This window comes from Indicator indicator, chromosome Z, assembly GCF_027791375.1.
Source record: "Indicator indicator isolate 239-I01 chromosome Z, UM_Iind_1.1, whole genome shotgun sequence".
Taxonomy (NCBI): domain Eukaryota; kingdom Metazoa; phylum Chordata; class Aves; order Piciformes; family Indicatoridae; genus Indicator; species Indicator indicator.
This window is the reverse complement of record NC_072053.1, coordinates 70813970-70827628: the sequence shown is the minus strand read 5'-3', so window position 1 is coordinate 70827628 and position 13659 is coordinate 70813970.

Genomic DNA, 13659 nt, shown 5'->3' with positions numbered 1-13659 from the left:
AAATGAAAGCTGAACATTTTTAGGGTTGAATCTTTTGATAGTTTTAGGAAATCATTTGTACCTATTCAATAGCATAATGGTGAAGGAAGCAAATCAGTTCAGGACAAAAACAGAGGACGGAACCTTTTCTACCACTTTGGAGTTTGAGTTTCAAAAATATCTTTTCCCATTTTTTTCCTTTATCCAAATAATTTTCAGATTCAGAAGATTACTCAAATATGTTATCTTCTTAGATTTAATTTCACTTGCTTTCTAAAAGATATTTTGTGAAAGGAGGAAGGCTGGTATTATGGAAAGGGTAGCACTTTTAATAACAAAGTTGCAAATGCAGCAGTTTCCTACTCTACCCACTCCCATGATTTCTCTACATGTAAAAGGCAAAATGTACTAGAAAAACATTTCTTTGCTACAAATATGCCACATTGTCTACATCAAGCTGGCATCATCTTGTAGATGACCTGCATTGCATAAAGCGATACTAAACAAAATCTGCATCAATACATTTTATTACAGTTTGAAGCTGATATAGTGTCACAGTAGCACACACAGCACTCTATAATATTTGTATGACCACACAAATGACTAAAATATTCAGTACAGCAGAGGTGTCAATTATTCTAGAAGAAAAAGATTTGAGTACTGGTTACTCTGTCTTCATAGAGTAGCACTGCAGCAAGAACTCTATTCAGTACCTCAAATATATTTTGTCTTTTCTTGTAAACAAGTACTTTCATATTTGGTAAGCACTGCCAAATGGATTTACTTGCACTTTTGACAAAAAAAAACCCCAAACAAACAAACAAAGAAAACCCCACCAATTTGAAAAATTATTAAGTTTTGTGAAGAGGAGTTGATGTTTGGGGATTAGTCCAAGTATAAAATAGCAAGAAGTGGTCTGTTGGAGTCATTAACACTGATGATTTGGGGTTTTTGGTTCTGTGACTCCATCCATTTAAGTGATTGAGCACTCTATCTGCAAGAAGCATTTGGAAAACAAGGACAGTTGTGAAAGGCCTTGTTGATCTGCCTTGTTTGCCTGTGAAACGAGAAAGCCCAGCAGGTGGCAATCTAAGCACTTCTCGTAATTTGAAATCATTAAACACATGTCCAACGACATTACTATGATTTAGCCATTTATAGCTTTAACTTGCATGGAAAACAAGCCTCAAAATTGAAGGTAATTTTATTCACTAAATAATGCAAATTCCGTGTGTGAAAGTCTGTCATTCTTTCCATTTCTGGATCTTTTTTGGATCTTTGGGATTTACCAAGTACTATTAAATTCATCTCGGGTTGAACAGTTGCTAAGAACAAATTACATGCAAAAACACATCTCAGATATTTTTGTTATTTCTGTAAGTTAACACAGTGATCTTGGATCAGAGATTTCTCCTGAACTACTCTTCTAAGTGAGTTTTATGTATGAGTCATATGAAATAAATATCCTCATCTGGTTAAGGCTTCAAAAGCCTATCTTCAATTAATCAGCTTCCTTCAGAGGTTCAGTATGACTTCAAGGTCAAGTCTCTTGATACCTGATTGCCAGTTACTTTTGTACATGAATGTATAGTGTCTAGAGATGAGTGCAAATACTTGAGATTGAAGTAGAACATTTTTTTTAAACAGACTCAAACAGGGAGTTCATGGGGAAAAAAGGCATATGTGGGTTACAAAGGATACATTCAAAGAAGGCATAGTTTCTAGCTATAAACTGTCTTTGTAAAGTGACCTGAATATCTGTATATGCTTAGAGAAATATGTCAGGAAAGTGAGCTTAGTGGACAAAAGGTTTTCTTCCAGGCTTCTGGGTACTGGAGTAACTGGAGAGTCCCTTAGGGTGAAATTATGAGCCAAAAGTGCTGGAGAGCCTCTGGGAACTCTGCAAGGACTGCTGAGAGATCTGACAGTCTCTAATAACTGTAATATTTTGCACTCCCATTGCACCTTCCATTCAGAGCTCTCCAAGAACTTTAAAGCCAGTCATTAGTTAAGGCTTACAGTCTTTGCCAAGTGAGGCTCATTAACACCATTTTAAAGTTGGGGAATGGACTGCTGGAGTGCAATCCTACAAATCAGTCCTGTTTTCCTCTGTTCACCCTGACCTCCAATAAACTGACCTCAACTAAGCTGTGTGCTGGAACTTGGGGTTTGTCAGAAGCCTGATCTTTGTAACTTCAGCAATCAATCTAGAAATTAAAATTCATATTTAATATTACAAGACCAGTTCTGGATAGGTCAGATGCACATAGACGGATCATTCTGTGCAAAATCTTGGTAATTATATGTAAATTTCAGGAGAAACAAGTCTTTGCAAATGTGGTCCCAAACAGGAATTACAGAGAACAGCACTGTTTGCTTCTGCTCACAATGATACATTTGCTTGAGAAATTTGTTGAGTAACCTGCTTAATGACAGGTCCTTTATTTTTCACTTACTCTCATGTTACACCTGCTACTAACACTCATGTCATGCATCTCCAAGCATTCCTCTTGAGTCCCAGATCCCCCTACATCTGTAGAAGGAATCCTTCAATAATTTTCCAACCCACTATGTGCCAGGGAAGCCACAAGCTATCCTCATGCTATATGAGAGCAATTTAGGGGATGCTATAAATACCTACATCTGACACATTGCACAGTAATTAAAATTTGGCCCTTAGCTTTTTGGTACACCACTCATCTCTAATTATGGGGATTTTTTTTTTTTCTTTCCTGTTTTGCTCTTCCTTTTAAAAAAGGAGAACAGATAAAAAGAAATGAAAAATGTGCCATCTCAGGCCCAGGCCCAGTCTAGTCACACATGGGATCCAGAGAAGATCACTACCTGACTTCTGGCCAAGTTTTAGAATTATGAGGTCTTCCCAGAGGCAGTATCAAGAACCTGAGCAAGTCACTTCTGCAGCCTATGGCAAGAGCTGAGATCCTGTCAGTGAGAGAGAGGAAGACCGTTGTTTTTCTAAGCCAGACTGTCTGACAGCCTCTCATGGGAAAAGACCACAGTCTAACAAGCCAAATTCTTCTGCCAGAACTGCATCATGGTGCTACTTGTGATCTGTGACTCCTCTGGCCTTGGGGCCTGGCCTTCAGACACAGCCCCAAGTGGAAGAAAGCCCAAAACACTGTCCCACCATCACCATCTGCGTTTGATGAAAACAACTCAGAGGCAGGGCCACCCAGTAGGAGTTGAGCATAGGCACCTCCCCTTCCTCAGCTATCCAATATTACTTGGACCCTCATCTACCAGGCAGAATCCCCACTTTGGTGAGAATGCCGCTTGGAAAACATGGGTTTCAATATGGGGAAAGGGGAGGTAGGAGAAGAGCACATTTGAGGGTGCTGGGAGGAGCATGGGAACTGTCAACAGCTTCCAACACTTTCCCACATTACTCCTCCCTGCTGTGTACCACCCACAGGCTGCTCAGAGGAGCTTGCTGGCTTAGTGGCAGTTTCCCATGCCCAGAATTGCCACCACCACATTGCCATTTGGCTCTCCCAAGCCCCAGAGCAGTAATGACAATTTCCATTTTATGCAGGTCCCCCTAAAAGTCCTTACAAGGCATCCAGGGCCTGTCACAGACCTGGCACCAATCCCCCACACAGAGACTGCACGGTGAGCAGTTGCAAGGAATTGGATGAACCAGATTTGATGGAATTGGATGAGCCAGATTTGACTTACTGAGTTTTGAAATATATAGCGGGATCAAAAAGTCTATCATTTAGTTTTCTTGAGAGGGGGAAATCCAAAGTCACACTCATTGGAGTAGTGTCACAGGGCTCAAATTTCTCAGTGTTTGACCTGCATTTCTTTAAAAACCTGGGTGTCCATTGGAAAAAAAACAAAAAACAACAAATCAACAAACATACCAGTAATGCAGGCAAGGAGGTGAGCCTTTTGAATTCTAGCATGTATAGATTTTATCTTCTCACTACATTTTTTGAGTCTTTTCTGTTCCATCTCTTCTTTCCTCCCTCCTATTTTCATTTATTGTCTATCTATACGACCATGTCTATGTTAGTTGCAGAAGACATACTTTAACCCTTGCCAAATCTTGATGGGGACAGCTTCATTGTGTATGCTCTACCACAGTCAGATTTTTTTTTAATAAGAAACTGAGAATATTGTATTTGAAAAAGGAAAGATAATATATTTTAAAAAAATACTGAAGCCTGAACCTTGGTCTTGTTTGTGTCAGAGAATTATTTTTTATTTCTGTGTATGTAACTACGATCGGGCTTTGGCTGGAGCCACATATTCTGTCAAAGGCAGAAGACCACAGTCACCTGTGGGATAATGGTCAATTATAACCATCAGGCTACCTTTCCTGTGCAGGTGGTGCGATGTCATATCATGTGTTTATTCTCCCTTCCTATATGACTTACTAGATCTGCAAACTTTCCAGCCTGTATGAGCTGCACTGTGATGAGGAATAAATTAATGGCCAAAATCTGTGATGAGCCAGAGAGTTCAAGTCCAGACTGGACTGTTGTAAGAGCTGGGTCTGGGAAGGAAGCTTTGATTATCATCTTACAGCTCACCTAATTAATATGGAACAGAAATGGATTGGGGGAAAATGCTTGGCACCTGCAAAGATTTGCATGTCCTTAGCACCAATTTAGTTATGGCCCAGTGTGAGTATTCACAAGTTTAAAACGAAATTGGAGTATTCCCCACACATGCACTCAGGATTACAGAGAACAGCAGGAATAGCGTTTACAGTATCCTCCTGACCCTGACTTCACCTCATCCTTTTTCAGTACATAAACTACTGTAAATATCAGATCTGACATACTGCATTTTAATGCAAGTCAGTATAAATTGCATATGGTCCATTTAAAGAAATACCTTCTCTTTTAGCAACTGGATGGAATCAAAGATTATCATATTTCCACTGTAGGCACTTAATACTTGCCTCTATAAGTTCTCAGTTACTACTGGAAACAAATCACATCTTGTGCAATAATGCCAAAGAGAAGAAAACGTTTACATTGTTCTGAAGTATAGAGGTGGTTCATTTTTATCATGGCAATGCAATTTATACCTGCAGAAAACCCTGATATGAGCATTATTTTAAATGGTAGCGAGAGATATATTTAAAGTTTAAAAGGTGCTCAGACATACATTTAAAGTTAAAAGGCAGTCTTCTAGTCTCTGCCCCATTTCCTCACTGAAGACAGGAATGGAGGATACAGTTCTTCTGACATGTTAGAGGACAGGTAGCACCAATGCAGGTCTGTTTCAAAGCAGACTCTGCTTCAAAGAATATAGACTCAAGCCTTTGAAAAAGTTGAACACATACAATGAAAATCCCTGAACCTGGCTTTGGAGAAGGAAAGCATACTAGATACTAGATTAGCATCAGGCTAGTAGTAACTGCTAGATACTGGATTAGTGGTAATTCCCAACAGTCCCCCTGTATTCCCTTCTTCTCCAGCGTCTCAAGACGCCAGGAAGAGTAGATGCAGCTGTTTGAGACAGATGTGTGTTAACCAGCTTCACTTTTGTGACCTGTCACCAGTTTTCAGTGGAGAGAATGGTCAGCCTCTGTCTCTACGCTGTAGCCTCCTCTAGGAGGCTTACTTACATTTTTCTTACTCACAGGATGTCCAAAGAACTAATACCCTCCTCAATCTAATTCTTCAGTCTTGCCAGTATGTTGGTTTCAGTTGGGTGTTTCTCTCACCATATACATTAGCCAGGTTCTGTCTCCAAGTCAGACACTTTCCATATGATCTTGTGAAGAACCAGCACTGGATGGGAGCAGTCAGCTCAAATTTCTTACTTGGAGACAAAATAAATGGCTAGAAAATTCAAATTTTATTGCAACATCAATCAATCAATCAAACAAACAAAAAGCCCTAATAAATATTTTAAAATAAAATGTATCTCCTTCCTCCACAATAATGTTGACTATATGTGACCTAAAAAATATGTTTGAGAACAAAACCTACCCTCTAATGTGGAAATGAATACTTCTGACTCCATCATAAGAATTCCCAAAGGAAGAATATTTCCACAATTATAAAGGGCAATATCAGGGTTTTACAAGTTATAACCAGTTATATATTTTGCAACGGATCAACGGAAGAGATCAGAAATTAAGAATACTGAATTGCCAGCTAGCTTTTACCAAATACTTGCCTTTTATCTTTTCCCATATCACAAGCTCTGAATTCCAGTCTTGTATCTATGAATCATTCTAGAAATACTAGTGCTTAACAACATGCAAGTACTATGCATCAGTGATGCAGATCAGTGTAGTATATTGAAAACTCAATGAGAAATACTTTTGAATACACAAAATTATTATTTTATGTTCTTTACCTCATGCTTAAGAGATATTTTTTCTTTACAGTCATAAAAAAATTTGCTTAAATATATATATTTTTATTAATCAGTCTTTACTAACAGCTAATAAATATCCAAATAGAAAGTCATCCAACTTCCAGACTTAACAGGTATACCCCTGTAGTCAAGACAGTTGACAACAGTAGTGTGTCTTGGTGTGTTTGTGTAGGTGTGTCTGTCAGGCAAAGAAGGGGAAGAACCAGAAGTTACTTGAGAAATTAACTAAGGGGATGAAGTACATATACCAGGTTTTTGTTCTATTTTCTCCAAGGCTGTTTGTTGTACAGCTAGCTTACTACATTTTCATAAAGTACGAAATGTGCTCACAATTATGGGTGCAGCACAAATGTGTCCTTTAAAAGCTGATATACTGTACCAGGAAATGCCACAAAATCCAATTTTATCATAAACAAGCACTGGGTGAAACTGCCAAGTTGCAAGGTATCAGTAGCCAAAAGATTATAATTCCCTAGTGGATTAATTTTACAATACCAACTCTATTTTATTCTAGCTGTGTTGGAATATGAACTATATGCCATTTCTGGGAAGGGATCCTGTAGTTTGAAAACAAGGATGAAAACTCCATGGCAAACAAAGGACTGTTTGCAGCAACTGATTTTTGGTTGTTTTGAGTACTCCAGGAGGATCTGATATCAGCTCCTTGTGCCATGCAACTTTACATAAATGTAGTGTTTTAGCTTCCAAGTGAGATACTGCTACTTAGCCTTCCTTGTGTTGTTATTTCACTGTCTCAGGCATGTTAATGAGGGGATTGCAGAAGTTCAGTTTACAGTGTTGCTGCTGTTAGTCACAAAGCATAATAAACTGCTTTCTAGTGCCACTGAAGTGACCTTTTCCATTCCTTAGGGCCTTGAATTTTATCTTTGTATCTATTGTGCCTTTGTGTAAATCAGACTTTGTAACAAAAGAAAACAAAACCCCAGAAACCCTAAAGCAAAAATCCTGACTGTAGAGACCAACAAAACCCCTACCATTAATCTTGCTGCAGCCAAAATTTTCTGGGGCATTTACCTGACCTAGTTTTTGAGTTGTTTTGTACTGCATTAGTTGATTATTCTGTGAATATTAAAATAATATTGTGTGTTTCTAGAAGGGAAGTAGCCATCATCATTTTGTTCTGTGGCACAGAATTGCAAAACAATCTTGGCTTATTACACAAAAGAAACTAAGATGTATTCACAGTAAATGCTTAAGTGAAGCAACTCTTCAGATCTGTGAAACAATACTCATAATCTGGGTATTTTTGAACACTCAAGTTCTCTCTTTTCCCTGTACATCCAGATTTCTTGCATATCATTTCAGTCTTTTTTAAAAATTCCCTAATTATTTTACCTCTAAAATACAATTTTTTTAGCTTGATGTATGGTTTGATGTAAAATGTTTTTGCCTAAGTGAATGCTTTGTTCCTTTAAGGCACAATTTCAAATCCTTCCAGCATTAATTCTCCTCTTCTTTCCATATATCAGAATTTAATACCCTTTTCTCTGTTAGAAGATAATGACTTATATTCATTATTCTCTGGCATTTTATGTAAGAGATTTTTCAGTACCTTTGATCAATCTTCCTTTCTTCTCTTTATTGCCTAACATATTTCGTGTGCATTAGTTTTCTGTCCTTCATGGCAGAGGAATAAAACAACTTGTGATGCTGCACAGCTATAATCCCTAAAGTGCTTTGTAATAAAACACAAACAAAAGGGTCACTACTATCTGAACTAAATGTAAGATACTAGTCTGTATTCAAATCAGTTTATGGCACAGTAAGAAGCTTTAAAAAAGAGAACATCTTTTAAAGGCAAAAGAAGAAAAAGGATGCTGAAAGCTTGTATCATCATTCTCCCAATGCATCACTGCCCTGTGTGATTCATGTCAGCCTGTAAAACACAGCACAAATCTCGTCTTTTTTATTTGGCTTTCTTATATTCCTAATTTACCAGTGCATATAAGAATTGCATTCATTAATGTCTTGGAAAAGGATAAGACTTGTTTTCCTTTTATTCTCATACAGTATTTATGCTGTCTTGGAATGTTTATCCAAAACACAGTTGTTTTCAAAGGATAATGACACTTGGTCCTTCCTTCAGTGAAGGGGGCAAACCAAACAGGATGACTTTTCAAGGAAGCAGCATGAACAAAAATGAAAATATAAACATTCTGTGGAAAGTACCTGGCTTCTGCTTTGCTTTTGCTAAGGTAATTGTATGGCATATGGTATCAATAAACTGTTTATTTCAACCCAGAGGTTTGGGGTTGTTATGTTACTTTCCCTCCCATCTGTGTGTGGGATGGGGGTGGTGGGGCTGTGTTAACCCAGGACACACTGTTCAGTTATCCTGACTAAATATGCCTTTCTTCTGATCTAAATTTATGCCCAATCAGACCTCAGTTCTGAAGTGCTCTGTCTGTGTTCAGACAGCAATTCACTAGCATTAGCACAGCAGAAGTCGTAGCATCCTTTTTCTCCATGTGCAATATTGTGTGCCTACATTAGTCCGCATTTATGCTATATGAACAAAGAGTTTTGTAACTGTGACTAATGTTGGCATTTTGCAAACTTTCAATAATAATTATACAGAAAATAATTCACAAAAATAAATTGGTTGTCCCATACACATTTGGAAACCATTTCCAAGACTGCTAGAAAAGAATTTACATTATTGTCATGACCCTCATTTGAGCCACAAGGCATATGCAGTGAGTGGCGTATGCATCCTTGAGTGGCAGAGGCATTTGGTGTGAACAGAATCAGGCTTACTGTTTAGTTTAAGATGGCAAAATTGGACACTAAAACCTGTCATTCAGATTCTCTCTGATCTGATATAAAACAACGCTAAAGCTGCGGTATCTTATGACAGAAGCTCAACCTATAGTAGTTCAGAATGATAGTCAAGACTTGATACCACTGTAGACGGAAAGGGTCTAAAATAGATGAAGAAAAAAAAAAGGAGTTTTCTTGGGGAAAAAATCATACTAGCTGTTTAATATTTTAGGATGTGTTTTGTGGTTAAAAAAAAAAAAAAAAGCCCAACCAAACCAAACCAAAACCCACGTTTGTCAGAAGCAACGGATTTCCATTTTGGAGCACTTCTTAAAAATAACAGGAAAAGGTAAAACCGGCTGGGCTGGCTGTGAGCATCCTTTTTTTCACAGCAGCTCAATTATTAGAAAATGGACCAAGACATGGCAGCCCATGGGGTCTTGGCAGGAGGTTCACATCGTCTGCTTTTGAGGATGGAAACAAAAAATTCCCTTTAGTGTATTCCAGCCACCCTGCAATATAATATGTGGAAAGCTAAAAAAGACTTTTCGAACAGAGATATTTTAAAGTCTTCCGGTTAATATAGAGCATAAAACAGTTGTTGGAAGACAGAAGTTCTTCCTCCCAAGTGAATGTCAAAGGCATTCATCAATGAAATGTCCTCCTTTGGGAAGGAAGAGTTTCATACAATGTGAATGGTCACTCTTAAGAGGAGAGGAACTCTCTCATTTGGCTAACCCTTTCTGAGCTGGGCCCAAATTAAAATCTATTTGCTACCTGAATAGTGTCAAGCTGAGCTTGTCAATCATCTCAGGAGGAGCTACATCATATTTGAGGAAAAATGATGGTACCACTCATTCTGTGCCACACAGTTTAAATTGTGACATGGCAACTACAGACCAAATTTCCAAAATTTGGCCTATTAGCCAAATCAGCAGCCAGGCTGCCTGTGCTTTCAGGACACTAGAAACGCACAATGAACCTTGGAAATGGGGAGTGAACAAAGGATAGAAAGGTACTTTTTTTTGTTTTTCCTTCTGATTCTGCATGACTTCAAAGGTAACATGATTTTTCTTTTTCATTAATGTATTACTAAACATGCAGTGCACAGATATAGTAGATGTTTAAAATGTCAGAATCAATATTTTCCTTCCTTTTCTGCTTTCAGGGCTTCAGTAGTTCCCTAACATGAGAGCCAGAACAGCTTAGTGTTTCTTTCTTTCAACACAAAAGAAACTAATGAAGGTCTTGAGTAAGTGCTGACCGCCAGCCGGCAGAGCCCAAAGCTTATGCCCACAGGCAGGGGGTAGTCCAGCTGAGAGGCTAACTCAGACCAGGAATATATGGCAAAGGAGCAGCCAGGGTGTCAGACACAGCTGCACTGAGGATCCTGAGCCTTCATCAAGCTGGTGGGCAGAATAAGCACTTTCCACCCTTCCCTTCCCACCAGTAACAGCAGCATCTGGCAGAGAAACACAGAATAAGTCCTCCTTGTGGCCTCCCATATCTGGTTTTGAGAGGCAAGTGTGTTCAGGGCAAAGCAAAATCTCAGTGTATCAGCAGGAAGTTGTTCCTGTTGTTGCGTGCTTCTCATACCACACGTGTCCTCTTCTCCTGACCTCATCCCTTCTACTTTGATCTATCTCTATATTGGCCATGCAGTTGGATTTCTGGTCATGCTGTATCAGAGACAGTAAAAAACACGGCAGCTAATAATAATACAATAATGTAGTGAATAACCAAAAAGGAAGTAAAAACTGGTTCAGCTTCCCCTGATACAACCAAACACTGTACATATTCATATGCAATGACTGGCATTAAAAGTATGTCAGTCGGGGTGTAACTTTTTATAGTGTATATACTGAAATACCTGGGCAGACCACAGTGAATCAAAGATGTGGGTTTGCCTTTTTAGGTTTAAAAGAGACAATTAGGTTTAATCAATACATTTTTCCTTACTTTTGAACATAGCATCTGCATACCATGCATTCGCCTCATACAACTTCCAAAGTCCAAAAGGATAGGTCATATCTCTAGCAAGTAAAGCCTCTGCTATTGATGTAGTATCTTTCCTGCAGCTTCCTTGGGTCCTACACATTTGTAGTGCTTTTAGCAGTGAGTGCCTTTTATGAGACATTGCCTCTGATATTATTTTCAGACTCTCCGGACATGATATCATGAGAGCACTGTCAGTGTGGTGCTGTGATATAGTATGTTACAGAAATTTTCCATAATGTAGTTGAAACCGTCACAAAAAATAGCTTAGTATGGCTGATATGTGAGCACACACACTTGTGTGCTGGGGGAGTTGTTTAAAGTACTGAAATGCATCACTTCATAGTAAGAACTAAAGGACTTAGTCTGCATTTCTTTTTTTGTTGCCAATGGCAGCTACTTTTATCCAAAGAGATTAAAATATGCTTTTAAGTACTTGCAAACCCTGGAATGTGTGGTTTACAACAGCATTAAGAACTGACCTATAATTACAAATAGGCATGGCACTAGTAATTTATTTGGTAAGCTTCTGGAATGCTGACCATTTCATTCCTTCTTATGGATTGAATTTAAGTCATACAAAAGCAGGCAAAGCAGAAGTTCATTATTTTCTCCCATCTCCCTTTCCCCAGGAATTCAAACAAAGTGTGTTATATCTGGATGCAGTCTGGATCTGGAGAACGTGCCCTATGAAGAGAGGCAGAGAGACCTGGGGCTTTTTAGTAAGGAGAAGAGTGAGAGGAGATTTAATAAAAGTTTATAAATATCTGAGGGCTGGGTGTCAAGAGGGAGGGGACAGGATCTTCTCAGTTGCACCCTGTGATAGGACGAGGATATATATGGACATAAACTACATCACCTCAACATGAGGGAGAACTTCTTCACTATGGGGGTCATAGAGCACTGGAACAGGCTCCCCAGAGAGGTTGTGGAGTATCCTTCTCTAGAAACTTTCAAGACCCATCTGGATGCATTCCTATGTGACCTGTGCTAGATTCTATGGTCCTGCTCTGGCAGGGGGGTTGGACTCGATGACCTTCGGGGGTCCTTTCCAATCCCTAACATCCTGTGATCCTGTGATTTTCTTCCCTTCAGAATCTACGGTACCAAAGCATCCCTGGCTTGGTGTAATCCAAGCTAAGGCTCATCAAATTGATACTTTTACCATCAGATGTTGTCCACTTTTTATAACAGTGGTGTCTGCAGATAAAGGAAAAGGTCAACAGGGTGGTAAATTAAAACCAAACCAAACCAAAACCAACCAACCAACCAAACAAACAAAAAAACCAAACATAAATTGGGAAGAGCTTATAGACACCACCTTGATGTACAAGTCCTCTTGGTGAAAAATCTTACCACCTTTGCAAGCATCAGAAAAGCCCAGACATTGAATACTTTCCCTGTGCCACGTGAAAAGACTTAAAGAGACATTAGCAGGCAGAGAATGGAGGCCTTTGTCGTTACAGTTCATTTGATGTACTTTATCAGCTACTCATGTGAGACTGAATTATACCCATCGCATATGACCAGAGGACTAGCCCTCAAAATAAGGCTTAGAGTAAAACTAGAAATTCTGCATTATGTGAGTAAACTGGTAAGTGATTTTGTTGCTATTGTTGTGAGAGCTGCAAGCTGTCTCATATAAGATTTTAAAGTAACCATTTTTTCAGTAGTATATTGAACAATAAGAAGTGAAATTCACTTGGACTTCTTTTAAATTGAGGATCATGCAAAACCCATGAAGATTTGTTGCAACAAAAGCAACTTGTAATTTTTCATTGCTGTACAAACTATATCCTCATATTTAATCAAGCCGTGTAAAGAAAAGGAGTGAGAGGGGCTGGAAAATTGTGCTTTCTTCAAAGAACTTAGAAAATGTTACTTTCATTGCATTCTTTGACCTATTTACTTCAGCAATGACATGTTCAGAACTGGAATCCCTGAGATTAAGTATAATGGCAATGACAAAATTAAAATGACAAGGCAACCCTGTGTGAAGGAAGTATAATCTGAGAATTTAAGCTTCAAACCTTACATCAGAATTCTTAACATAAACCCTAAATAATGAAATATTATCTCAGGATTGCCATTTTGGAAAGAGCTGTGTACTAGCTCGATCTGTTGCTAATATGATTCTTTACCATTTTCTTCATCATGGTCCTCACAGTTCACGAAATGACAACTGAAAATCTGACTCCGAAATATTTTTTCCACTAAGTGTGAGAATTCTTCTTCGCCAAATATTACAACAAGAAAAATGGCAAAAAAATTGCATGATCTGTTTTAATTAGTATTTACTATAAGGTTAAAGTGTCATGTTGCGGTATGCTAAAAGTAGTAGCTGGAAAGGGAAAATGCTCATAATGCTTATTAGAAAGGAAGCTAGAAGTATCTCTTCTTATGCAGGTGCAAATCTCACTGTCTATGTCTCAAGCTATGTTATAGTTTAAATATTACATGATAAAGTTTTCTAGAGAATTCCAGAATATAGGAGGCTGGACAATCCTAGAGGGGTTGGGCAAGACACTATGAAAACCATGT